The 27,948-nt window shown below is 48.8% G+C and overlaps 1 long non-coding RNA gene across 4 annotated transcripts; it reads left to right on the top strand.

Annotated features, from left to right (window-relative positions):
- The first annotated feature begins 5,380 nt into the window (after nt 1-5,380).
- On the top strand, nt 5,381-23,392 carry LOC112128781 (uncharacterized). Of its 4 annotated transcripts, none has more exons than XR_002911257.2 (4): nt 5,381-5,569; nt 14,742-14,854; nt 19,944-20,140; nt 22,024-23,392. It is a non-coding gene; the product is annotated as an uncharacterized LOC112128781 (long non-coding RNA). The 4 variants fall into 4 exon arrangements; XR_008513378.1 differs by having other exon boundaries at nt 19,941-20,140; XR_010137031.1 differs by lacking the exon at nt 14,742-14,854 and having other exon boundaries at nt 19,941-20,140; nt 22,024-23,391.
- Nucleotides 23,393-27,948: the final 4,556 nt, after the last annotated feature.

Here is a 27,948-nt window from a genome sequence, read left to right as displayed (position 1 = left end):
TTAGTAGAACTCTAACCCGGGGCACAAGCTGGCAGGCCTGGGATGAGCAGGGCCTCTGTAGACATGTCACGCTTGCCAGCACTATGCTTCAAAATACCTTTTTCCAGGCCAGGCGCGGCGGCTCACGCCTATAATCCCAGCACTTTGGGAGGCTGAGGTGGGTGGATTACGAGGTCAGGAGTTTGAGAACAGCCTCGCCAACATGGTGAAACCCCATCTCTACTAAAAATACAAAAATTAGCTGAGTGTGGTGGCAGGCGCCTATAATCCCAGCTACTTAGGAGGCTGAAGCAGGAGAATTGCTTGAACCTGGGAGATGGAAGTTGCAGTGAGCCGAGATCGTGCCACTGCATCCACTCCAGCCTGGGCGACAGAGTGAGACTCCGTCTCAAAAACAAATAAAAAAAGTTTTTCCTTGGAATGGCATACCCTCAGGGCAGCATGTGCTCGGGGGAGCCCTGCAGGTTCCATACTTCCTCCAAATAATATTTTCCTCTTTTGAGCTCTTATAGCCCATCCCTGGCCAGTGGAGACATATGTGGTTGTGATGGGTCTCAGTAAAGGGGAATCATGGTGCCATAGGTAGTGCAGGCAGTGCTATCGAAGTGAGGGTGGTTCTTTTTTTTTTTTTTGAGACAGGGTCTTGCTCTGTCACCCAGGTCTGAGTGCAGTGGTACAGTCATGGCTCACTGCAGCCTCAACCTCCCAGGCTCAGGTGATCCTCCCACCTTAGCCTCCTGAGTAGCTGGGACTACAGGCACATGCCACCACGCCCAGCTAATTTTTCTATTTTTTGTAGCGATTGGTGGGGAGGGGATCTCACTATGTTGCCCAGGCTGGTCTCGAACTCCTGGGCTCAAGGAATCTGTCCGCTTCGGCCACCCAAAGGGCTGGGATGACATGTGTGAGTCACTGCACCTCGCCTAAAATGAGGTTCTTGAGATGTGTACGGAGATCAAGAGTGAGTGCTGGAAGCTTCTGTGTCAACTGATATTGCTGGGACAGCCGGATGTCCCTGGGCAGGGGCCACTCTGACTGCTCTTACTCCTGTGCCTGCTGCCTCCTGGCCACGTGGCCCTTTGGTCAGAACCTTGAGAAGCCCCCAGTGAGCAGCAAAGGGGACCCCTGCATGTTTAGTAATGGAATTCACAACCGTTCCAGCCCAGTGCAACCCAGCAGGTGTTTGTGGAGAGCATGCCCAAGGTCAAGCCTGCGGGGCTATCAATGCTAGGGTGGTAACACAGCAGCTGCCCGCGTTGGCACATTGCCTGACAGCAAGCAGGTTCTGAGCAAAGCTCTTTCCCTGTGTGGACGCTGGGGCCCATGTAGGGAGGCGGAGTGCCTCCTGGTTTGCTCGGGACGTTCTCATTAGAGCAGGGGTCCCCAACCTTTTTGGCACTAGGAACCAGTTTCCACAGACTGGTGGCGGGTGGGGATGATTTCAGGATGAAACAACAGTTTCATCTCCGATCATCAGGCATTAGATTCTCGTAAGCAGCACGCAACCTAGACCCCTCGCATGTGTAGTTCACAGTAGAGCCAATGCTCCCGTGAGAATCAAACCTGATCTGACAGGACGTGGAGCTCGGGCGGGAATGCTCACTCGCCTATCGCTCACCCCCTGCTGTGAGCAGGCCACCAGTCTGTGGCCCAGCGGTGGAGAACCTTTGTGTTAGAGCACCAAAAATCCCTCTACCTAGGAACCAGCTCATCCCAAGCAAAGCAGGACAGTTGGTCACCATGGGCAGTAGCATGACTTTTACCTAAATTACATGGTATGATATAAAGTGGAATGAGAGGCCGGGTGCAGTGGCTCATGCTTATAATCTCAGCACTTTGGGAGGCCGAGGTGGGTGGATCACCTGAGGTCAGGAGTTCAAGACCAGCCTGGTCAACATGGAGAAACCCCGTCTCTACTAAAAATACAAAAATTAGCCGGGCGTAGTGGCACATGCCAGTAATCCCAGCTACTCGGGAGGCTGAGACAGGTGAATCACTTGAACCCAGGAGGCAGAGGTTGCAGTGAGCCAAGATTGCACTGGAGAGCTGGAGACTGCACTCCAGTCTAGGTAACAGAGTAAGACTCTGTCTCAAAAAAATAAAAATAAAAATAAAAATAAATAAATAAAGTGGAATGAGAAAATAAAAAACTTGCCCAAAAGAATGATCAAGTTCTCTAGGGAATGTCCGCACTGCAGGGAGCAGCCAAGACGTACAATCACTTTAGTGGGGCCAGAGGAGCATTTAAGTTTTTTTTGGCCAGGCACAGGGGCTCACACCTGTAATCCAGCACTTTGGGAGGCAGAGGCAGGAGGATTGCTTCAGCCCAGAAGCTCAAGACCAGCCTGGTCAACATAGCGAAACCTCACCTCTACGAAAAACACAAAAATTAGCCAGGCGTGGTGTTGTGTGCCTGTAGTCCCAGCTACTTGGGAGGCTGAGGCAAGAGGATCTCTTGAGCCTTGGAGATCAAGGCTGCAGTGAGCTGCACTTGGCCTGGCTCCCAGAGCAAAAGACAGGAGCATCAGGAAGTAGGGAGGAAGTGGGCAACAGCCCAGCTTTAGCCTGGGCAACAGGGCAAGACCCTGTCTCTTAAAAAAAATTACTGGCCAGGTGTGGTGGCTTACACCTGTAATCCCAGCACTTTGGCAGGTTGAGGTGGGTGGATCACTTGAGGTCAGGAGTTCGAGACCAGCCTGGCCTACATGGCAAAACCCCCGTCTCTACTAAAAATACAAAAATCAGCTGGATATGGTGGAGGGTGCCTGTAATCCCAGCTACTGGGGAGGCTGAGGCAGGAGAATCACTTGAACCCGGGAGGCAGAGGTTGCAGTGAGCTGAGATCCTGCCATTGCACTCCAGCCTGGGCAACAAGAGTGAAACTCTGTTTCAAAAAAAAAAAAAAAAAAAAAAATCTTATTTTTCAGAGCAGTTTAGAGCAGTTTCACGTTCATAGCAAAATTGAGAGGAAGATACAAACTATCCCAAGTGCCCCCAGCACCCATCCCCAACATGCAGAGCCTGCCCTGTTATCAGCGTCTCCCTGGGTAGCCCACTGCTTGCCCTTGATGAACCAACATGGGTGCAGCATAACCACCTGGTCCATGCTACATTCGGGCTCACTCTTGGTGTCACACATCCTATGCAGAAAAACATTTTTAAAAATAAAAGCAGCACAGACTAGGTCAGGGTGCTTTGCATCTGGTGACGGTAAGTACGGTATCGTTCTGGGAAACGTTCTGTTTCAGTTACATATTTGAATGTGTGTGCTGTTTGTCATGCAAAATTCTTCCCTAACTGTGAGTTGTGGTGACAAAAGATTGAGAGAGACTTTGGGAGTTCAAGGGACGGAGAGGCACATCAGGTTAGGGAGAGCCTGGAAGGGCTTTTTGGGGTCAGGGACCCTGGAAGGTAGGGGAAAGGAGGGAGAAAACCCAACAGAGGCCAAGAGTGTTGGGGGAGGGATTGAGGGGACAGCGAGGAGTATGGAGGATGCCCAGGAGGGGGCAGGTGGGTGGCAGTGACCGGAAGGGTGGTGAGACCACGGGTGGGGTGGAGCCCTAGAAGGCTGTGAGGAGGGGTTGGGGTCTGAATCCTGTGCTCCTGCTTACTGGATGAGTAAACCCCAGCACTTACTTAGTCTCTCTATGCCTGTTTTTCAGCAGTGGGATGGGGGCAGTTATGGTGCCCATCTAGGCAGGTTGGTGCCGGTGCCAGGCGAATAAATTGTGGTATTCCCCTGGCACAGTATCTGAAGTATCAGAGGCACCTATCCTTAGCTGTTATTATGGTCAGACTGCTTAGGGAGACTTGTGGGGTAGCCCTCTCTAGAATAGCTTGGGCTGACCAGTACAGGGTGCAGATTGGAGGTGCTGAGAGCCGGGATGAATGGCTGTTCTGATGAATGGCTGTTCTGATGAATGGCTGTTATTTTCATTTATTTATTTATTAGAGACACGGTCTTGCTCTGTTGCCCGTGCTGGAGTGCAGGGTGCGATCAAGGCTCACTGCAACTTCTATCTCCTTGGCTCAAGTGATCCTCTCACCACGCCCAGCTAATTTTTGTGCCTTTTGTAGAAACAGGGTTTCATCATGTTGCCAAGGCTGGTCTCGAACTCCTGGGCTCAAGGGATCTGCCTGCTTCGGCCTTGAAAAGTGCTAGGATTACAGGCGTGAGCCAGCGTGCCAGTGTGCCAGCTTGGCTGTTCTTCGATGTTTTGTTATTGGAGAGTAGTCCACAGATCACTGTGCTTGTTGTATTGGCTTGGCTTATAGTACAGAGGTTGATCTGCTACACGCTGAGTTCGGGGCAGGGGAGGGTACAGACTATGTATGTTTGTGGCTTCAGGAGACTCCTCCAGGGCCTGGCCCCACTATGAGCAGTGCCGTGCTGCAGGGCTGTCTCTGTCATCCCGGCCGGATTCCCCATGGTGGCCACTGTGCCGTGACATCTTCAGGAGTTGGGCCATGCCTCCCACCCCATTGACACCTGGGGAGACCCTTGGCCATTTTGTTTTTTAAACCTGTAGAGCACAAAGAGATGTTGCCATTCCTCTCATTGAGACACACACCCCTCCTCACCTCCTCGTGCCGAGCCCTATTTTTGGTTCCTGGTTATAAGCTGGCTTTAGGGAGCCCCCTACAACTGCCTGGTAGCTTTCCGCTCTTGCTTTTGTCTTTTTTTTGAGCAGAGTCTTACTCTGTCACCCAGGCTGGAGCGCAGTGGTGCAATCTCGGCTCACTGCAACCTCCATCTCCTGGGTTCAAGTGATTCTCCTGCCTCAGCCTCCCAAGTACCTGGGACTGCAGGTGCCCGCCACCACGCCTGGCTAATTTTTGTATTTTTAGTAGAGATGGGGTTTCACCATGTTAGCCAGACGGGTCTCGAACTCCTAACCTCAAATGATCCACCCACCTCGGCCTCCCAAAGTGCTAGGATTACAGGTGTGAGCCACTGCACCCGGCCCACTATTGCTTTTGAAAACACAAACACCACTGACGTAGCCTAAACAATATAATCCGTTGCTTTTAGAGACCTAGCCCTTTAGAACCAAAAGCCTACTTCATTCTCCTGGGATGAGAAGGGGCCTCTCTGCACTCTTCTACCCACCAAAGAAAACTAAGCACCATCTCCATCTTCAGCAGCCCCTCCAGTCCCTTCACCCGCGTGCCTCTGCTCTTGGCCAGATTAACGGCTTTTTGTGGCTGGAGATCGCACAAGTGCTGTGCCCAGAGCAGTTTCCTGTCCCCATCAGAATGATGAGAGAGTCTTAGGAAATGATCTTAGGAAATGGCCCTACAGTAAGAGTTCCAACTGGCACAGTCATGCAAATATCACCACCAGCTGCTTTTCACCTGGGAGAGTCAGGGTGGGTGGGGCCAAAGGGCCGGAGAAGGCGCCTTCTCAGGATCAGATTGAGGAGGGGGATCCTCATCCGCAGGGGTGTCCTGTACTGGCATCGACCTTTCATTATTATAGCAAACACACCCTGAAGACTTCTCCTGCCCACGCGGAGCCTGACCCTGTGCCTCCAAGGAAACCAACAATTATGATGCGACGTGATGATTGGTAAGTCAGGAGTACCCTGAGTTCAGGGAATCAATGTGCATTGTGGGCCGGGGTGAATGGGAATGGAAGGGGGTCAGGGAAGGCCTCCTTAAGGAAGCTGCCAGTTAAATGAAGCCCCAGATGCTGAGCAGGAAGCGGCCAGATGAACAGAATAGGGGAGGGTTGTCTATGGCCATACCACCCTGAGCGCACCCCATCTCCTCTTATCTCGGAAGCTCAGCAGGGTAGGGCCTGGTTAGTACTTGGATGGGAGAATAGGGAAGCCTTTCCAGGCAGAGGGAGCAGCGCTTGTGAAGGCTCCTGGAGTGGGAGGCGTGCCAGAGGCAAGACAGGGGCTACAGAGGCGGGGCGTGAAGGTGGCTGGGCGTGAAGGTGGGGTGTCCAAGTCCGACGTACAGATGTTGGGGAGTGATTGGGCCTCGCTGCACAAGGAGTCTGTGGCACAGGAAGAAGAGTTTAAACCATGGTGGGGCCAGGCGTGGTGGCTCACGCCTGTCATCCCAGAACTCTGGGAGGCTGAGGCGGACAGATCACCTGAGGTCAGGAGTTTGAGACCAGCCTGGCCAACATGGCAAAACCCTGTGTCTACTAAAAATACAAAAATTATCCAGGCGTGGAGGCGGGTGCCTGTAATCCCAGCTACTCAGGAAGCTGAGGCAGGAGAATCGCTTGAACCCGGGAGGCGGAGGTTGCAGTGAGCCAAGATCGCGACATCGCACCCCAGCCTGGGCGACAGAGCGAGACTCTGTCTCAAACAAAACAAAATAAAACAAAAAACAACAAAAACCGTGATGGAAGTGAGCACCCCAAGGCTCTGAGTGGTGGCCCTGGGGACAGTGCTCTGGGCAGGCTGCCCCTTGCCAGGCCCGTGGGGGAAATAGGGGAGGCCAGCAGTCTGCCAGCCCAAGGAAGGAGGCCCCAGCCAGGCTGGCGGCGGGGAGCTGAGCAGATGTGGAGGCACAGGGAGGCACCGGCTTGCTCATCCCGAACAGTTTCTGAGCGCCATCAGCCTCAGGCCAGGCCCTGCTGGGAAATTGCAGGTAAACTGGCCACTGTCCTGCCCCCTAGGACCCCGTAGTCTGTGAGGGGGCCCCCGAAGTACCCAGGGGTGGAAAGGTGAAGGACAGATGGACACAGCGCAGTGCCTGCCTCGAATCCTTGTCTCTGTGTGCCTTTGGTTATTGTTGACCCAGAAACTCTTTCCACACCATGATTAGTGTATTTAATATTAGCCTGAAACCCAAAGAGATGTCACGAGGCTGATGCCTGGATGCAGATGAAGGAGAGGGGGCCGGGGTCTGTGAAGGCTCCTGTCACGAGGCACATGCCTGGATACAGATGGAGGAGAGGGGGCCCGGGGTCTGGAAAGGCTCCTGGGCAGACGACCTGGCAGTGTGGGACTGCCCAGAGGCTGCCCAGAGGCTCAGGAGGGCAGAGAGTGGAGCCACTGTGATTCTGTGGCGACACCTGTCTCCCCTGCACTGGCTGGGCTGAGATTAACTCCAAGTAGGAGGGGACGTAGGAGAAGTGTTGGTCTCTGTCCCTGACACAAAGACAATATAGTCCTGGGCCAAGGACGAGGGGCAAGGGTGGCCTCTGCCAGCCCCGTGTTTCCAAAGAGCAGGCTGGCCACCCCAACATCTTGTTGAAAGGTCTGGATTTGTACACAGCAAAATGCCAAGCTCTTATGTCACAACTTCTTCGTCGCGTTCTATGAACGGCATTTCCAGGAAGGGCCTCAGTTCACACCAAGCTGAGTCCTGACGGATCCTGCTCTGGCCCCGGATGGGGAGAGTGACTTAATCAGCCCACCCTAGGAGTAACATGGCATTTCCATTTTGCCCATAAGAAAATTAGAATTGGGCCAATGGCTTGTTTTAATTTGATCTGCTGTGGTTCGAAGGATGCTGGTGGGCTTAAGTTGCACCTAGACTGGGCCTTCTTTTTCTTTTTTCTTTTCTTTTCTTCTTCTTCCTCTTTTTTTTTTGAGGCAGGGTATTTTCCTGTTGCCCGGGCTGGAGTGCAGTGTTTCAGTTTGAGCTCTGCTCACTGCAGCCTTGACCTCCTGGGCTCAAGCGGTCCTCCCACCTCACCCTCCCGATAGCTGGGACCACAGGTGCAGGCCATCCTGCCTGGCTAATTTTTTTTTTTTTTTTTTTTTTTTTTTTTGTAGAGAGGGGCTTTCACCATGTTACCCGGGCTGGTCTTGAACTCCCGGGCTCAAGTGATCCTCTGTCTTCCAAAGTATTGGGATTACAGTCATGAACCATTGTGCCCAGCCTAGGCTAAGCCTTCTAAGTGGCTGGTGATTCTGTTCTCAGAAGTGGCTGGGTCTCCGGGCTGGGCCGCTTCCTCCCTACTTCCTGATGCTCCCGTCTTTTGCTCTGGGGACCAGGCCATGTTTGACAGGTGTTGGGGTTAAAATGGAAGATGATTCTATTGCTGCTGCAGGTCCCTATGGAGAGAGGATGGAAAGTCAGGTCACGAGGCCTAGGAAAGAACGTAGGTTAATTAAAGTTTAAAATGCCTCTTTCTGCAGAGATTTCTTGAGTCAGCCGTGAGCATGAGGGAGAGAGGCGCTGGGAGGGGTCCTGGCTGCCTGGGGGCTGTGGCCTTCGGATGGTGCCAGCACCATTGTCCCCGTGGAAGAGTGGCCTGAGTGTGCCTTCAAGCTTTAATGCTTTTAAGCAACATTGAAATTCATCCCTGTACATCCTCGACTGCCTGGGAAATGTCCTAATTCAAGCTGAGAATCTGGGTCAGCTGTTTATAGAATAGTATTTGCTGAATGAAACTGGTGGCCCAGAGAGCGGGGGACTTCTTGGGGTGTGGACGCTGGAGGGGACCGGCCGTGAGCTCACGCGTGTCACCTCTGCTTTGTGCTGCCCTGTCACTTCCATTCTCAGAGTGTGTTAATTGAGCATTGCAACCTCTGTGGACCATGAGGGGAAAAGGCAACAGCACAGCATGGCTCGTGGAAAGGCTTCTCTCGAGGACGAGGTGGCAACGGCAGGAGCTGCCTTACCTGTAGCACAGGGGACCTGGCCACCATGCGCAGCTCTGTGCCCTGCCCACACCCTCGTCCCCAACACACAGGCGCACATATGGATCCGCGTGCAGGGTGTTGGGTGGGGGAGCCCGTGCCTCTGGGCTGGGCTCTGAGACTCTGTGGGCTCTGGGACTGTGACTTCTTTGTCTTTTTAAGCTCTAGTGCTTGGCTCAGTGTCTGATGTTTTTGGGTGACATAATAAACATTTGTAGAATAAGTGAGGGAGACAACGATCTTTGTAAACTCTCCAAATCTGAAGACAGCGCTTAGTGGTGCCGCGGTCTTTCAGGTTATTTTGTAGTTGAGGCCAGAGGGGCCCTGGGAGGAGAAACCACTCCTGGGAACCAAGGCTGGAAACCGGACGCTCCTGGCAGAACCCACAAAACAGCCGGGGTCTCCTGTCTCGGGCAGAGGCTTCTCCCTCCCAGTGTTTCTTCCTGTTTGGGGAACAGAGGCTGGCCCTGCATCCTTGCTTTCCGACTTTTCCCACTCACCCCCAACCTGAGCCCTGGGAAGGTGGAGGCTGCATTCTGCCCTGAGGCCTTCCTCCCAGAAAAGTTGTCCCCGGGCGGAGGCTGCGGCGAGGGACTGCCGCATCTGTGCCTGGGTCCCTGGTGAGAAGTGTTGGTTATTTGACTCCAACCTCTCTCTGCTGTCATTGTCTCTAAGTACTTAGTATTATGACTCCTGAGTGTGTGCGTGTGTGTGTGTACTTGTGTGTGCGCGCACTGGGCAATAATGTAAACATATTTCTTATAGTGGGGTCACAGTCAAAAGCTTGAGAAGCCTTCAGAGAGGCTCCATCCATGTGTGGGTATGTGTGGGGCAGGGGGAGTGTGTAGATAGATTTTCACATCTTTCTTAAGGTAGAGAATTTTCCAGCAGTTTTCAAGAGTGATCAGGAAAGGCTGGAAGAATGTTGGGAAGAATTGCTTGGGTCAGCCTCCCTTGGTTATTTATTTATTTGAGACAGGGTCTCACTCTGTCGCCCAGGCTGGAGTGCAGTGGTGCGATCTCGGCTCACTGCAACCTTTGTCTCCTGGGTTTAAGCAATTCTCGTGCCTCAGCCTCCCAAGTAGCTGGGATTACAGGCACACAGCACCACACCAGGCTAATTTTTGTATTTTTAGTAGAGATGGGGTTTCACCATGTTGCCCAGGCTGGTCTCAAACTCCTGACCTCAAGCGACCCACCCACCTTGGCCTCCCAAAGTGCTGCGATTACAGGCGTGAGCCACCACGCCCGGCCTCCCTTGGTTATTTAAATGATGGGCAAGCAGGCCCCAGGATTAGCACACAGGGCTTTCACTGCTAAAACCAGGACAAGCCGGTTGTGCTAGCGGGCCCCACTGGACCAGGAGACGTTTCAGCTTAGAAAGCAGCTGCACATCTGGGAGAGACTCTGGGCAGAGCTGTGAAGGAGACTGGCCTGGATGGGTTGCCTGACCCCCTGGCACCCTGGCTGGAGCTGGGTAAAGGCATGTAGGGGCCTGTCATCAAGCCTGGCCCTGGGGACCACCGTGGTGGCCTGGCAGAGAAGGCAGTGCCTTCCATGGCTTGCCCAGCCTTCCCATGGCATCCACTCTTGGCCTTCTTGGGCACCTGCCAGCCTTGGTTTCTCACAAACTTTTCTGCTGTCATTGCCTGGGGAGGGAGATACCCCAAAACATGGCACTGATGGAGCTTTAACTTCAAGGATTCTGGCAGTTTTTGCTGGGATCCCCATTTGTCAGCTGCTGTGCTGGGGAGGGAACAGCCCCCCACCAGTAGTCATCCTAAGATCAGGGCCTGTGCCTTGATGGACAGGAGCTGGGATTCCATCTGCCCTCAGATTTACCTCCCCAAGGCCAGTTGACTGAGTGGCGTTGATAAGACCTGCCTTGGAGCCTCCCTGGGGGTCTGAGCTCCTCTCCCTCTGGACCGCCTGCTGGGCTAGGACTGGGTCTCAGGCTCCCCGGCAGCCAGGATAGACCAGCCGGTGGGGCTTCTGCTATTCCCAGTGTGGAGGTGGACACGTTCCATGCCAGGGCCTGACTAGGGCATGTCATTTGCACTCCCAGTTGTGCAGAGTGACACCTGCATTGCTGAAGCATTCTCCTGTTCTCGTTTCTGAAGAAAAATATTATGGAAAGGTCCGACATTCACAGGAGCAGAGCAAACAGCAGCACTCACAGCACCCACTCGGCCTTGGCAGCCACCTTCACTTTGCCCAGCATCTCAACAAAGCATCCGGGTCATTTATTTTCCTTCCTTCCTTCCTTCCCTCCCTCCCTTCCTCTTTCTTTCTTTTCTTTCTTCCTTTTTTCTTTCTTTCTTCTTTCTTTCTTTTTTTTTCTTCCTTTCTCTTTTCTTTCTGTTCTTTCTTTCTCGCTCTCTTCTTTCTTTCTCTCTCTCTTTCTTTCTTCCTCTCTCTCTCCTTCCTTCCTTCCTTCCTTCCCTCCCTCCCTCCCTCCCTTCCTCCCTTCCTCTTTCTTTCTCTCTCTCTCTTTTTCTTTCAAGACAGGATCTTACTCTGTCACTGAGGCTGGAGCATGGTGGCATGATCATGCTCATTGCAGCCTCTACCTCCCAGTCTTAAGTGATCCTTCCACCTCAGCCTCTTGTGTAGCTGGGACTACAGGCACTTGCCACTATGCTTGGCTAATTTTTGTGTTATTAGTAGAGACAAGGTTTTGCTATGTTGCGCAGGCTGGTTTCAAACTCCTAAGGTCAAACAATCCTCCCACCTCGGCCTTCCAAAGTCCTGAGATTACAGGCATGAGCCACCGTGCCCAGCCCAAAGAAAGTCATTTTCCCTTTCTTTCTTTCTTTCCTTCTTTCTTTCCGTCTCTCTTCCTTCCTTCCTTCCTTCCTTCCTTTCTTTCCTTCTTTCTTTCTTCCTTCCTTTTTCTTTCTTTCTTTCTTTCTTTTTCTTTCTTTCTTTCCTTCTCTCTCTCTCTCTCCCTCCCTCCCTCCCGTCCTTCCTTCCTTCCTTCCTTCCTCCCTTCCTCCCTCCCTCCCTCCCTTCCTTCCTTCCTTCCTCTCTTTCTTTCTTTTTAAGACACAGGGACTCCCTATGTTGCCCAAGCTGGTCTCATACTCCTGGACTCCAGGGATCTTCCTGCCTCAGCCTCCCAAAGTGCTAGGATTACAGGTGTGAGCCACCACGCCCGGCCAAGGTCATTTTCTTAAGTAACTAAAGGGCCCCTGTTACACCTTACAGCATCAACAGCAATTGCTTCCCCGTCAGCATCACCACTGGCTCTGTGGGTCCAAAGGACCCTTTACATTTTCAATGTTTAAGTCATTTTAGAAATACAGGCAAAACCTCATTTGATTGCATTTCACTTAATTGCATTTTGCAGATATTGTTTTAATTTTTTACATAAATTCAAGTTTTGTGAGCAAATCTATCATTTTTTTCCCCAACAACATGTGCTCACTTCATGTCTCTCTTGTCACATTTTGCTAATTCTTACAGTATTTCTAACTTTTTCATTAGAATTATATCTGTTATGGTGATCTGTGATGTTACCATCATCACTGTTTTGGGGCACCACAAACCATGTTCTTCTGAGGCAGTGAAATTAATGGATAAATGTTGTGTGTTCTGACTGCTCCTCGGACCGGCCACTCCCCCATCTCTCTCCAACTCCTCAGGCCTCCTTAAGCCAAGATAGGCCAAAAGCTAGGCCTCTTGCGACACACAGCCAAGTTGTGAACACAAAGGAATAGTTCTTGAAGGAAATTTAAAAGTGCTACTCCGGTGAACACATGGATAATGAGAAAGTGAAACACCCTTACTGCTGCTATGGAGGGAGTTGGAGTAACTAAACACAACATTCCCTTAAGCCAAAGCCTAATCCAGAGCACGGCCCTCACTCTCTTCAATTCTGTGAAGGCTGAGAGAGGCGAGGGAGCTGCAGAAGAAAAGTTGGAAGCCACCAGAGGTTGGTTCATAGAAAGAGGGCTTTCATAGCTAGAGAGGAGAAGTCAATGTCTGGCTTCAGAGCTTCAAAGGACAGACTGACTCTCTTGTTAGCGGTTAATGCAGCTGGTGACTTTACATGGAAGCCAGTGCTTGTTTACCATTCAGAAAATCCTAGGATGCTTAAGAATATGCTAAATTGGCCGGGCACGGTGGCTCACGCCTGTAATCCCAGCACTTTGGGAGACCGAAGTGGGTAGATCACTTGAAATCAGGAGTTTGAGACCAGCCTGGCCAACATAGTGAAGCCCCATCTCTACTAAAAATGCAAAAATTAGCCAGGCATGATGGTGCACCCCTGTAATCCCAGCTACTCAGAAGGCCGAGGTGGGAGAATTTCTTGAACCTGGGAGGCAGAGGCTGCAATGACCCGAAATTGTGCCACTGCATTATAGCCTGGGTGACAGAGCAAGACCCCGTTGCCCCACCCCACCTCCCCTCCAAAAAAAAGTCCGGTCATGGTGGCTCACGCCTGTAATTCTAGCACTTTGGGAGGCTGAGGTGGGTAGGTCATGAGGTCAGGAGTGGATCATGAGACCAGCCTGGCCAATATGGTGAAAGCCCATCTCTACTAAAAATACAAAAAAAATTAGCCAGATGTGGTGGCACGTGCCTGTAGTCTCAGCTACTGGGGAGGCTGAGGCAGAAGAATCGCTTGAACCCGGGAGGTGGAGGTTGCAGTGAGCCGAGATTGTGCCACTGCACTCCAGCCTGGACGACAGAGTGAGACTCCATCTCAAAACAAACAAACAAAAAGAATATGCTAAATTGACTCTACCTCTGCTCTATAAATAGAACAACAAAGCCCGGATGACAGCATGTCTGTTTGCAGCGTGGTTTTCTGAATATTTTAAGTCCATTGTTAAGACCTACTGCTCAGAAAAAAAAAAAAATTATTTCAAAATATTACTGCTCATAGACAATGCACCTGGTCACCCAAAAGCTCTGATGGAGATGTACGAGGGGATTAATATTGCTTTCATGCCTCCTCACACAACATCCACTCTGCAAAGAGTAATTTTGACTTTCAAGTCTTGCTGTTTAAGAAATACATTTCATAAGGCTATAGATAGTGATTCCTCTGGTGGATCTGGGCAAAGTCAACTGAAAACCTCTGGAAAGGATTCACCATTCTAGATACCATGAAGAAGATTTGTGATTCATGGGAAGAAGTCAAAATATCAACAAATGTTGACAGGAGTTTGGTTGGGTTTTTTGTTTGTTTGTTTGTTTGTTTTGTTTGAGACAGGGTTTCATTCCCATTGCCTAGGCTGGGGTGCAGTAGTGCAATCTCGGTTCACTGCAACCTCCCCCTCCCTGGCTCAAGCAATTCTCCAAGCTCAGCATCCCGAGTAGCTACAGGTGCCTACCATCACACCTGGCTAATTTTTGTATTTTTGTATTTTTTGGCCGGGCTGGTCTTGAACCCCTGAGCTCAAGTGATCCACCTACCTCAGCCTCCCGAAATGCTGGGATTACAGGCATGAGCCGCTGCGCCCAGCCAACATTGACAAAAGTTTGGAAGAAGTTGATTCCAACCTCATGGATGACTTTGAGGGGTTTGAGACTTCAGTGGAAGAAAGAGCTATAGATGTGGTGGAAATAGCAAGATAACTAGAATTAGAAATGAAGCCTGAGGATGTGATTGAATTGCTATAATCTCATGAGAAAACTTTTAACAGATGAGGAGTTGCTTCTTATGGATGAGCAAAGAGAGTGGTTTCTTTAGATGGAAACTACTCCTAGTGATGATGCTGTGAACATTGTTGAAATGACTGCAAAGGATTTAGGATATTACATAAATTTAGTTGATAAAGCAGTGGCAGGGTATGAGAGAACGGACTCCAATTTTGAAAGAAGTTCTACTGTGGATAAAATGCTATCAAACAGCATTGTATGCTCCGGAGAAATTTTTTTATGAAAGGAAGACTCACTTTATGCAGCCAACTTCGTTGTTGTCTTATTTTAAGAAATTGCCACGGTCACCCCAACCTGCAGCAGCCACCACCCTGATCAGTCAGCAGCCATCAACATGGAGCCAAGACCCCCACTGGCAAAATGATTACCACTCACTGAATGCTCATGTGATTGTTGGCATTTTTTTTTAGCAATTATATATATATATATATAAATATGTGATCTCTCTGTGTTGCCCAGGCTGGTCTCGAACTCCTGGCCTCAAATGATCCTCCTGCCTCAGCCTCTCAAAATGCTGGGATTATAGGTGTGAGCCACTGCACCCAGCCAGAAATAAAAATATTTAAATTAAGGTATGTACTTTGTTTTTTTAGATGCAATGCTATTGCACACTTAATAGACTATAAATAGACTATACTATAACGTAAGCATAACTTCTATGTGTACTGGGAAACTGTGACTCACTTTCTTGCAGTATTAGCTTTATTGCAGTGGTCTGGAACAGAACCTGCAATATCTCTGAGGTGTCCCTGTTGGTCATTTGCAGAAGTAAGAATAAAGGGATGGTGAAATACAATTTCATTAGACATTTTAGAATGAAGACATAGCAAACTCAACTTTTTATTCCATGTTTGTGATTTTGAAGGTATATTGGTAGCATCCTTTGAATGCAACTGGCTACTTATCACCTGCCTTGCATGAGCCTGGAACTCATCCACCTTAAAAATGCTAATTCCAGGTTTCAACTGCACCTCTAGGGGTTTCTAGGCTAACATTACTTTTCCTTCTTCTTGCACTGATATTGTCAAAATGTGATCGTTGGATGAACTTTTTGAAATCGTTGACACAATTTTGTTGGAGAGAGTGTGGTCATTTTCTTTGTTCCATGATTGCAAAACATTTTCTTTTTTGATCTATAAACACTCATTAGAATGATCAATTAATTTAAAATTTTGCGTTATCTATTTCCTCTCAGTATCTTTGTATAAACACCTACTTTTGGCATTTGTCCACTTATGAAATGTATCCCATTTTGTTCACAAACATCAAAAAATGTGAAAGTATACCATCATACATCCTTTTAGAAAAATGCAGTGGTCCAAGTTCTTATTACAAAATATTGAGTGAAGTCTTGCCTGTTAATTGAATGCAAATTTTTTGTGTCATTGGAAATATGGATTTGAGAAAATTTTTCTGGGATATGGTCATCTGAATACTCACTGAAATTTCTCCCATTTGATTGATTTCACCATCATCATTAGCCTCTGGCTAATGGGACAGAGTGGCTGTCTGTCCCTTCTCCCATATATATATATATTTTTTAAAGAGGCAGGATCTTGCTCTGTCACCCAGGCTGGAGTGCAGTGGTGTGATCATAGCTCACTGTAGCCTCTACCTCCCACCTCAGCCTCCTGAGTATCTGGGACTGCAGGCATGCGCCACCACACCCGGGTAATTTTTCTTTTCCTTCCTTTCTTTCTGTTTCTTTTTTTTTTTTTTTTTTTTTTTTGAGATGGGGCTTTGTCATGTTGCCCAGGCTGGTCTCGAACTCCTAGGCTCAAGCAATCCACCCACCCCAGCCTCCCAAAGTGCTGGATTACAGGCCTGAGCCATGGAGCTTGGCCTTCCCCTACCTTCTTCTTCTTCTTCTTTTTTTTTTCTTTTTTTTTTTTGAGATGGAGCCTTGCTCTGTCTCCTAGGCTGGAGTGCAGTGGTGCGATTTCAGCTCACCACAACCTCTGCCTCCCACGTTCAAGCAATCCTCCCACCTCAGCCTCCCAAGTAGCTGGGACTACAGGCATGCACCATCATGCCCGGCTCATTTTTGTATTTTAAGTAGAGATGGGTTTGGCCATGTTGTCCAGGCTGGTCTCAAACTCCTGGCCTCAAGTGATCCGCCCGCCTCAGCCTCCCAAAGTGCTGGGATTACAGGCGTGAGCCACTGTGTTGGGCCTTCCCCCGCTTCTAATTGCCTATAATTATGAATGTCTCCCTCAGTCACCTTTCTTCTCCTTGCTGTTATGGGTGAAAAATGAACAATTCAGAATGCTTGATTGTATTGTTCAATGAGTGAAACAAAGGAAAGCCTGTCATCTCCAGAATTCTCTTCTACCTTCTTGAAAGTTGATGCAATACTGTGAGCAATGTAGTGAGAAAATGGAAGGATGCTGTGGCAGAGATGGTTTATTTCATTCTGCTTTTTAGGCAAGTCCATCAGCTTTTCATTTTCTTGTTATTTTAGTCTCTTTTAGCATAACTGGAAATACTTGATGAGTGATGATGAAATACTTCTCAGGATGATGAAATAGAAACATATTTCAAGATACAGGAAAAATAAGATCCCTGATTCCAAAATATATCTTAGATTTACAAAAGGCTTGAACCAACCCCTGTAGGAATTGCAAGACAGAACGGGTTTTGTTCTGTAGAAGGTCTCTAAGACAGAATAAAATTCACAAACTATCAATCCTTATACAGTGCTAGAACTACTCAAAAAGTAAACGAAAAAAATAAAAATAGGCCAGGCGTGGTGGCTCACGTCTATAATCCCAGCACTTTGGGAGGCTGAGGCAGGCAGATCACTTGAGGTCAGGAGTTCAAGACCAGCCTGACCAATAGGGTGAAACCCCACCTCTACTAAAAATACAAAAAAATTAGCTGAGTGTGGTGGTGCACGCCTGTAATCCCAGCTACTTGGGAGGCTGAGGCAGGAGAATCGCTTGAACCTGGGAGGCAGAGGTTGCAGTGAGCCGAGACTGTGCCACTGCACTCCAGCCTGGGCAACAAGAGTGAAACTCCGTCTCAAAAAAAAAAAAAAAAAAAATAGAACTCACTGGACCCTGATGGTAAATTGAGGATTAACATCATTGAATATCCAAGTGCCACATTAAATGTACCAAGTACCAAATTAAATTGCTCTGTCCAAAAAAAGGTCTTTTTATAGTTGAGTTACTTAAATCAGGATCTAAATAAGATCCGCTCATGGTATGCACTGCCGTCTTGAGGTCCTTTGAAAGTGTCTTTTAATTTAGAGCTGTCACCCCTCCTTAGTTTAATGCCATTGACTCATTAAAGAAACTGGGTCAGTTGTCCCGTACATGTCCCACATTTTGGATTTGACTGATTCCCTTCTCACAAGGTCATGGACCTGCCCCATATTTCCTGGAGTCTGCATTGGATCGAGGCTCAGTTTTGTCTTTGGTGGCGGCGGCAGGGGCCCCTCACCCCCGCCTGACTGCACTGGTCTGCATAGAGGTCTTCTCTCCCTCCTGTGCTCTCACTCTGCCTGATCTGCCAAGGGGCCGGAAGTGGTTGGCTAGGGCCCGGCTGCTCCCACCTCTTTTCTGTGTTGGGGAGTAGGTGCTGGCTTAGAGCCCAGAGCTCTGGGTTTGGGCCTGGCCTTGCTACCCACCGGTTTGGGTTCGGCTTTAGTGTCCTTACCTGTAAAGTGGGAATTATGTTCGTTGTCCTGTTAACTACGCAGAGTTCTTGTAGGGATTAAAAAAAAAAAAAAAGGACTTAAAAGAGCTTTGGAAGCCATTAAGAGCTAATTAGGGTGCCGATGATTCTGCCCCTTAGCTCTGCAATTCAGGACTCCCTCGTCCTGCCCCGCCTGGACAGCTCACCTCCTGCGTCCTGCCTCCTGCCCCCTCACCCCGGCCCCGTGCACCCAGCTGTGTCCAGGGCTGATATTTGTTGTGTACCCCACGTGCTGCTGGGGGTTCTGTAGTAGGCTTCAGGCCCTGGATGCGGCCAGGCTGAGAACCGCTGGTTGACACAGATACAGACCGCTGGGTGGACATCAGGGTGCTTGCTGCTGGGATACGGGAATATTTTGGGGCAAAACTCTAGGAAGCCTGTTTATAAAAGGCTGCTCCATTTTGGCCTGCAGAGAAATGAACTTTTGGCATATGAGTTTGGAATCTGTAGGAAGAGAAGCTTAACTGACTTCTGAAGCAATTTTTGGAGCTTTGTATTGAAATATGAAATACATACAGAGAACCGCAGGTACCTAAGTGTGGCCCCTTGACCACTCATACACCGACCACTTTCGGGGAACTGGCACCCAGATCAGAAAGCAGAACATCACACCCCCTCTCAGAAGGCCCCCTTACGCCCTGTCCTCAGTGCCCTGATGGTGATCACTATCCTGATATTCCCGAAGCATTTTAAAGGCTGGTTGTGATGTACTATAAAGATGGTTGGACTGTGCTCAAAGCAGATCCAGCCAGTCCCTCCCTGTCATCAAGCCCCATGAATGTGCCCTTCCCACCACACTTCTCAGCACTGCAGTTCCCCAAGGGGCTCACTTTTCTCAAAAGCGAACTAGGAATGCTCTATTTCTCTAGAAAGGATTTGTTTATACTGAAAGCCAGGAAGTTTGGTTAGGTGGCAGCAGAAGTAGGTGAGTGAATAGGATGTGTGATTGGAGGTCAGCATGGTTGGGCTCTAAAGAGGGTAGGCGTGTGTCCCCCCGCACTCGGCCTGGTCCACTCCTGTGTGTGCTTGTGTGCTCATGTCTGTGCATGTGTGTGCATCGTCTTCGTGACCAGCCAGCAGGTGGAAAGCAAGTGCCTCTTCTGTGCCAGGCATCTGTGTTAGGGGCACACACCAAGATGACTCTGATCATCCCTGCTGTTGAAGGGCTATTGTCTAATGGGAGAAGCAGGCATGTGGACACACTGGCTTCGTGTTGACGAACAGCGGAACGGAATGTCAGACAAACCTATATCCAAAGACTACTATTAGGTTGGTGCAAAAGTAATCGTTGTTTTTGCCATTACTTCCAAGGGCAAAAAACACAATTGCTTTTGTTTTTTGTTTGCTTTTTTTTTTTTTTTTGAGACAGGATCTCACTCTGTGTCCCAGGCTGGAGTGTAGTGGCATGATCTCGGCTCACCGCCATCCCGGGTTGAAGCGATTCTCCTGCCTCAGCCTCCCCAGTAGCTGGGATTACAGACATGCGCCACCACTCCCGGCTAATTTTTGTATTTCTAGTAGAGACAGGGTTTCAACATGTTGGCCAGGCTGGTCTCAAACTCCTGACCTCAAGCGATCTGCCTGCCTCAGCCTCCCAAAGTCCTGGGATTACAGGTGTGCGCCACCGCGCCTGGCCAAAAACCACAACTACTTTTGCACCAAGCTAATAGTTGCTGGGAGGACTGGAGAAAATAATGCATATGAAAGGCTTTTCGTAGTACCTGGCCTGTACTAAGCCCTCTGCAAATGCTGGTTGCCATCATTCTTTCTTTCTTTTCTTTTCTTTTTTTTTTTTTTTGAGATGGAATCTCGCTCTGTCATCCAGGCTAGAGTGCAGTGCAATCTCGGCTCAGTGCAACCTCCGCCTCCCAGGTTCAAACGATTCTCCTGCCTCAGCCTCCCAAGTAGCTGCCACCACAGGTGCCCACCACCAAGCCTGGCTAATTTTTATATTTTTAGTAGAGACGGGGTTTCACCATGTTGGCCAGGCTGGTCTCGAATTCCTGACCTCAAGTGATCTGCCCGCCTCAACGTCCAAAAGTGCTGGGATTCCAGGAGTGATCCACCACGTCTGGTCCTGCCATCATTCTTAACAAGAGCGCCCCCACCATCGTCCAGGGAGAGATGGAGTATCCAGAGAAGAACAGAACTCACAGAAGGTATGGAAATAGTGCAGAGCTTCCTGTCCTGGGGTCTGTTGACAGAATTCAGGGGTTCCATGAGTGCAGGTGAAACTTGTATCTTTAGTCTCACTAATTTCTACCTGAAATCTAGCATTTTCTTTAATCACGAACATAGGCAACAAACCAGAGTAGTATTAGCAGGGTCCCTGAGTTTGTCACCATCACAGACATTATCCTGCTGCGTTTCAGTTGTAGCAGATCTAGAAGTGTCAGTGAAGCTCACCATTTGAACCCACAGCAGCTGTTAGATCAGCCATAGACCTGCCTAATAACAAAGATCATTATATCACCCAGTTAGTGTTTTAAAAACACTTGGTAATATTTTCAATATATTTGGTTTCATTTGTAATCTTATGTATTTTATGTTATGTTGTATAAATGTTACCCTGAAAAGGGCTCTGTAGTTTTTACTACATTGGCAAAGGGGTCCAGAGCACAAGATCCAGAATCCCTCTGGTGGGGGAGAAGGGAAGGATTACTTTGTGGGGCAGGCAGGGCATGTCAGGACGGCTTCACAGTGTAGAGGAGCCTTACGCAGGGCTTTTTTTTTTTTGTTTCTTGAGACAGTCTCACTCTGTTACCCAGGCTCTGGAGTGCAGTGGTGCGATCACAGCTCACTGCAGCCTCTAACTTCCAGGCTCAAGCGATCCTCCCACTATAGCCTCCCAAGTAGCTGAGACTACAGGTGTGCACCACCACACCCAGCTAATTTTTTAAATTTTTTTTTTTGTAGAGATGGGGTTTTGCTACATTGCTCATGCTGGTCTTGAACTCCTGGGGTCCAGTGATCCTCCTGCCTTGGCCTCCCAAAGTGCTGGGATTACAGGCTTGAGCCACCACACCTGGCCCCCTATTGGCTTTATGGAGAATATAAAACTTGTCCCTCTTTGTCATGAAAAAGCCATCTGGTGGCTGTCCTTAGCTCCAGGCCTGGCTCCCAGTCAGTGACTCTGACCCACAGGGAACTAAACCCACCTAGAAAGGGACATGGATTTGCAATGCCTAATTGAGTGTTTTAATTTAGTCCTATGATATTTTAGTTTGAAACTAAAAGGAATTTAGTAAAGGGAGTGTGGCCAATGTTTAAGGACCAAAGACCTAGGGAATGTTTTGTTTGTTATTCAATTGCAGTATTTGAAGCAATTAAATATATAATTTAAAAGGTTTAAGAGTTCTCATTTAAACCAGCTTGTAAATGAGACTGAACGTAAACCACAAGCCCCCCGTAAATGATTGTTAGAACTGGCTGGATTTATACACAGCATGGCCAGATTTTTAAGTTGATCTTCAACACTTAAGGAAAAACTAGGTTTTTAAATGTAGAACTTTAATACATTAAATATATATATTTTAAAACCAAAGTAACTGCCACTAGTCATTTATGTGCACAGAAGTCTTTCTTTCTGGTTTTTTTTTTTTTTGGCTCACTGCAGCCTCCGCCTCCTGGGTTCAAGCGATTCTCCTGCCTCAGCCTCCTCAGTAGCTGGGACTACAGGTGTCTAGCACCATGCTTGGCTAATTTTTGCAGTAGAGACGGGGTTTCACCATGTTGGCCAGGTGGTCTCAAACTCCTGACCCCAATTGATCCTCCTGCCTCAGCCTCCCAAAGTGCTGGGATTACAGGTGTGAACCAGCACACCTGGCCTGCAGAAGTCTTTTTTTTTTTTTTTTTTTTGAGACGGAGTCTTGCTCTGTCACCCAGGCTGGAGTGCAGTGGCGTGATCTCAGCTCACTGCAAGCTCCGCCTCCCGGGTTCACGCCATTCTCCTGCCTCAGTCTCCTGAGTAGCTGGGACTACTCAGCTACTCAGCTGGGCGCCCACCACCACGCCCAACTAATTTTTTTTTTTGTATTTTTAGGAGAGACGGGGTTTCACCGTGTTAGCCAGGATGGTCTCGATCTCTTTACCTTGTGATCCACCCGCCTCGGCCTCCCAAAGTGCTGGGATTACAAGCGTGAGCCACTGCGCCCAGCCAGAAGTCATCTTTAAACATCTTTAAACCTCTTCCTGCGGCATCCACATGCCCTTGAGATGCTCATCCGAATCTGCTCACCCGTGGGACTTGGAAAGAGGAGTCTGAATTCCTCCCAACTGTGGCTTCCCCTGTGGAATGGAATACTCCAGGTCTCCTGGCCTAAGGAAGGGGGGGCTGGGACTCACTGAAGGCTGTAACATTGGGTTAGGGGGTTACAACCAGCAGTTTTAAAAAAACGGAGTAGAACTAGGGTTGCCAGGTGAAATACAGGATACCCAGTCATATCTGCATTTCAGATAAGTGACCAACACTTTTTTAAAGTGTGTATGTCCCAAATATTCTATGGGGTGGACACATACTAAAAAAAAAGTATTTACCTGAAATTGAAATTTAGCAGGTGTCCTGTATTTGTATTGCTCAATCTGGCAATCCTAAGTAGAATGGAAGAGAAGGTGTGGGAAGGGGCCCGGGCGTGCGGGGGAGATGTGATTGCCTGTGCATTTGTGGGCAAGTATTGTAAATACCCACGTGTTTCTTATTGTGGGTTGAAGCAAGCAGTGAGAAGCCGCTGTCCCTAGTGGTTGTAAGGGCTACGTGTGAGGCTGCCACGAAGCCACTTAACAGCGCCCGGGGAGTAACGGGGGCTCGCGCCTGTAATCCCAGCACTTTCAGAGGCCAAGGCGGGCGGATCACCTGAGGTCAGGAGTTTGAGACCAGCCTGGCCAACATGGCGAAACCCCGTCTCTACTAAAAATACAAAACTCAGCCGGGTGTGGTGGGGCGCGCCTGTAACCCCAGATACTCGGTCAGACTTTCACCTCTCTTCCAAGGGGAAGCCTCAGTTCTGCTGTCTGGGGCCTCACCTGGGCAAAGGTACCAGCAGGGGGACAGTGAGCCGAACGCCAGCGGATACTTCCGCCCACCACGCCGTGGTCTCTGCGGAGAGGCCCTGCAGGCATGCGCATTGGCGGGCGCAGCGGCGGGCGCAGGGTGGCGGGGCGGGGTTGCAGGGGAGTGAGATGGAAACAGGGAAAATGCCTGTCGCCCTGACCCTCATCCGAGTGCAGCGAGTGCAGCGTGCCCCGCTCGCGTGTGTGGTGGTGCTGGTGTAGACAAACCTACTGCACCATCAGTCGCGTCAAAGTTTAGCACATGCAACTGTGCACAGTGTGTAATCATAATAAACAATTATGTGGTTTACAGATTTACTATACTATATGTTTGATCATTATTTTAGTGCGCACTCCTACTTATTTAAAAAAAAGTTTACTTAAAACAGCCTTGTTTTAACAGCAGGTCCTTCAGGAGGCATCCAGAAGAAGGTGTTATCGTAGATGACAGTCCATGCCTGCCATTGCCCCTGAAGGTCTCCCAGGGGGCCAAGATGTGGAGGCAGAAGACACTCTACCCTGAGTAGGCCTAGGCTAATGTGTGTGCTTGTGTGTTAGTTTTTGGTAAAACGAGTTTAAAAAGTTAAAAAAAAAAAAAAAAAAAGAGAAAACAGTTTATATGGCCAGGTGTGGTGGCTCACACCTATAATCCCAGCACTCTGGGAGGCCGAGGTGGGCAGATCACCTGAGGTCAGGAGTTTGGGACCAGCCTGGCCAACATGGTGAAGCCCCATCTCTACTAAAAATAAAAAAATTAGCCTGACATGGTTGCACGTGCCTGTAATCCCAGCTACTTGGGAGGCTGACACAGGAGAATTGCTTGAACCCAGGAGGCGAGCCGAGATCAGGAGCCGAGATCGCGCCACTGCATTCTGGCCTGGGCGACAGAGTGAGACTCCATCTCAAAAACAAACAAACAAACAAACAAACAAACAAAAAACCCAGAAAACAGTATGTAGTTTATAGAATAAGGATATAAAGAAAAAATATATGCCTGGGCACAGTGGCTCACACCTGTAATCCCAGCACTTTGGGAGGCCTAGGCGGGCAGATCACCTGAGGTCGGGAGTTCGAGACCAACCTGACCAACAGGGAGAAACTCCATCTCTACTAAAAATACAAAATTAGCTGGGCATGGTGGTGCATGCCTGTAATCCCAGCTACTCGGGTGGCTGAGTCAGGAGAATTGCTTGAACCCGGGAGGCAGAGGTTGCAGTGAGCCGAGATCACGCCATTGCACTTCAGCCTGGGCAACAAGAGAGAAACTCTGTCTCAAAAAAAAAAAAAGAAAATATTTTTATACAGGCGTACAATGTGTTTGTGTTTTAAGCTAAGTGTTATTACAAGAGTCTAAATGTTTTTTAAAAAATAAAAAGTATATAAAGTTAAACCATTACAGTAAGCTAAGGCTAATTTGTTATCAAAGAAAGAAAAATATTTTTTATGAACTTAGTGTGGCCTAAGTGTCAGTGTTTACAAAGTCTACAGTAGTGGCCAGTAATGTCCCAGGCCTTCACACTCACTCACCACCCACTCGTGACTCACCCAGAGCCACCCAGAGCCACTTCCAGTCCTGCGAGCTCCATTCATGGTAAGTGCCCTAAACCTGTGTGTCATTTTTTATTTTTTATGCCATACTTTTGCTGTACCGTGTCTATGTTTGTATCTGTTTAGATACACAAATACTTTTTTTTTTTTTTTTTTTGAGACAGAGTCTGGCTCTGTCACCCAGGCTGGAGTGCAGTGGTGTGATCTCAGCTCACTGCAATCTCCACCTCCTGGGTTCAAGCGATTCTCCTGCCTCAGCCTCCCAAGTAGCTGGGACTACAGGCACCTACCACCATCCCCAGCTAATTTTTGTATTTTCAGTAGAGATGGGGTTTCACCATGTTGGCCAGGCTGGTCTTGAACTTCTGAGCTCAGGTGATCCACCTGCCTCGGCCTCCCAAAGTTCTGGGATTACAGGCGTGAGCAACCGCGCCTGGCCTAGATCCACAAATATTAATACTTATCATTGAGTCACAATTGCCTACAGTATTCAGTACAGTCCCATGTTGTACAGGTGTGTAGTAGGCTGCCTCATCTAGGTCTTTGTCATGATGTTCACACAGCTACGAAATTGCCTAATGACACCTCTCAAAATGTATCCCTGTTGTTAAGCAACACATGACTGTATAAATAGATACGTTTGAAAATAAATTTTTATTGAAAAAGAATATTTGTTTAGAAATAATATTTATTTTAAAAGAATGACAAACCCATAACATGTTAACATTAGTAATTATTTTTAAATGAAAAATAAGTATGTTCTGAAACCACCACAACAAAGTTAACAATAAGGGTGGCATTATTTTTCATTTTTGTCAACATCTTTATGATCTGGCTTGATAGGAGACAGGTAGATTCTCATATCTGCTTCTGCATGAGTCTGTTGTAATACGTTGTTTTGGTTGAAGTTTGTGGGGAATATTCAGCCGCTCACAGACATGCTGTTGGAAAAGGATGAGTAGTTCAATACCGTCTTTAGATAGTTGTGAATATCCTTGTTTGATACCACACCAAAACTGGAGATGTTTAAAGATGAGTTATCATGATTATTTAACGATTCTTTAAAAGATGAGTTATAATCAAAGATTGGTTAAAATGTGAATTAAAGGTTAGTTATAATGTGGATTCGAGATTATAATCTTTAAACTGAAAGGGTCTTGTACATTTTCATTTATTTTGTGTATATGATGTGAAGTAGAGCTCCAACTTTGTTCTTCTGCAGGTGGCTATCTGCTCTCCCAGCTGAAGAAAAGACTGCTCTTCCCCCACTTCACCCTCACATTTGGGGGTCAATTGATTTTGATGAGAGTGCCTTGGCTCTCATCAAAATCAACTGACCCCTAAATGTGAGTTTCTTTCTGGAATCTCAGTTCTATTGTATCGGTCTATATGTCTGTCCTTATACAAGGACACACAGGCTTGACTACTGTAGCTTTGTAGTAAATTTTGAAATCTGAAAGTGTGAATCCTCCAATCTTTGCTCTTTTTCAAGATTTTTGTTTGGCTGTCTGTGTTCCTTGAGTTTCCACATGAATTTTAAGATCAGCTTAATTCCTACAAAGAAGCCAGCTGAGACTCTGATGGGGATTGTCTTCAATCAATGTTCTTTTTGCTATAAGTTATAGAGTAAATTAAACAACTGAAGGAAGGTCCCTGTGAGCTGCAGTCCCGGGAGAAGAGGAAACCCTTCAACATGGATTCTGGAAAGAACAGCCTTGGCTTTCTTCTGAACAAAAAGTTCTGGCCCAGCTGGACCTGGGGTCAGCACCGGGAGTGCAGGCTGATAGCCCTCTCCAGCCAACCTTGCCAGGTATGGGGAGCACCTGCAGTATGGCTCACCCGAACCCAGTCCCCAGGGCCATGGCCTCCAAGAGATGAACGCTGGCTGCCCAGAAGCAGGTGTGGGGGAGGAGGGCAGAGGGACTGCCCGCAGGCTTCCCTGGGCTCCCTGGCTCCTTTCTGCTGATGTGCCGCCTCAGTCGGACAGAGGTTTCAACACACTTGTACCCTTCCCAACACAGGCCAGGCGTCTCCGGGGCCTGGAAAAAAACCAAGGTCAGGGGATCTCCTAGTTCAACAAGGGAGAACAACATGCAAGGAAGATAAAAATGAAAGCTGTGTGGGACGTGAGACACCCAGGGTGTCATATGACAAGATGTGAGTGGACTGCAGGCTGGGGCGGAGCTGTGGAGAGGGGAGGCCGGGGCGGGGTGGGGGTGAGCAGTGGGATCCAGGAAGGTTCTCAGAGGAGGAGAAGATGCCCACCCACACTGGGGTTACAAGGAGGATAGGAATTTGTCAGGGGGCAAGGGGACAGCGGGAGGGAGTGACCAAGGGGGTCAGCAGGGGCAAAGGCCAGGAGGTGGTCACGGTATTGGTGTGTGTGGGGATGGAAGGTGTCAGCACAGCTGATGCTGGGGAAGGGGCAGGCAGGGCATCCCCATCCTCGAGAGCTAGGCCAGAGCACTTGGGTACTGTCCTATGGCCAGCAGGAACTTGAAGGGCTTAGGAATATCCCCTGGCAGCCAGACACAGGATGGAGGGGAGGGGGTGGGATGGTGAAACCCTCTTCTTCTGGAACTCAGCCCCTCTGTCTGGGGAGACACAGGAAGGAACTGCCAGGGCTGTGAACTTGCACAGTCTCGTCTGAACTATCTCATCCCTGGCAACTTTTTTGTTTGTTTTTTGTTTGTGTTTTAAAGATAGGGTCTTACTCTGCCACTCAGGCTGGAGTGTGGTGGCACAATCATGGTTCACTGCAGCCTTGGCCTCCCTGGCCCAGGTGATCCTCTCACCTCAGCCTCCGGAGGACCTGGGCCTACAAGCACACACCACCATACCCAGCTAATTTTTATTTTATGTTATTTTATTTGTAGCGATGGGGGTCTCACTATCTTGCCCAGGCTGGTCTTAAACTCCTGGGCTCGAGTGATCCACCGCCCTCAGCCTCCCAAAGTGCACCTGATATTACAGGCATGAGCAGCTGCTCCTAGACCCTGGCAGCCTTTTGAAATGGAATGTATCTGTCACCATCTTTGCAGATTAGGAAACCAAGGCTAAGAGAAGAGAGTGACTTCTTCAGGGTCACCCTGTCATCCGTGTCGGTGGGGAAAACTCTGGACAGCCCCACTCTACCCTGATTTCTTTCCCTCATCTCTGTCCTCAGACTGGTCAGCAGGGCATGCAATGCCCACCAGAGGGCACCAAAGGCCAGACTTTGCTGTGCACTCTCACACCATTTTGAGTCTCAGATGCTGCCTCCGTTGATTAGAGTCTCAGATGCGGCCTCCACTGAGTCTCAGATGCAGCCCCTATTAGTTGAGATCCCCAGGTGCAGCTTCCATTGATTGAGAGCTTCACATGCGGTCCC

The sequence above is a fragment of the Pongo abelii genome, chromosome 15 (genome assembly GCF_028885655.2).
Source record: "Pongo abelii isolate AG06213 chromosome 15, NHGRI_mPonAbe1-v2.0_pri, whole genome shotgun sequence".
NCBI lineage: Eukaryota > Metazoa > Chordata > Mammalia > Primates > Hominidae > Pongo > Pongo abelii.
The sequence above is the reverse complement of the archived record's forward strand: the minus strand, read 5'-3'. Positions and strand labels throughout refer to the sequence as shown.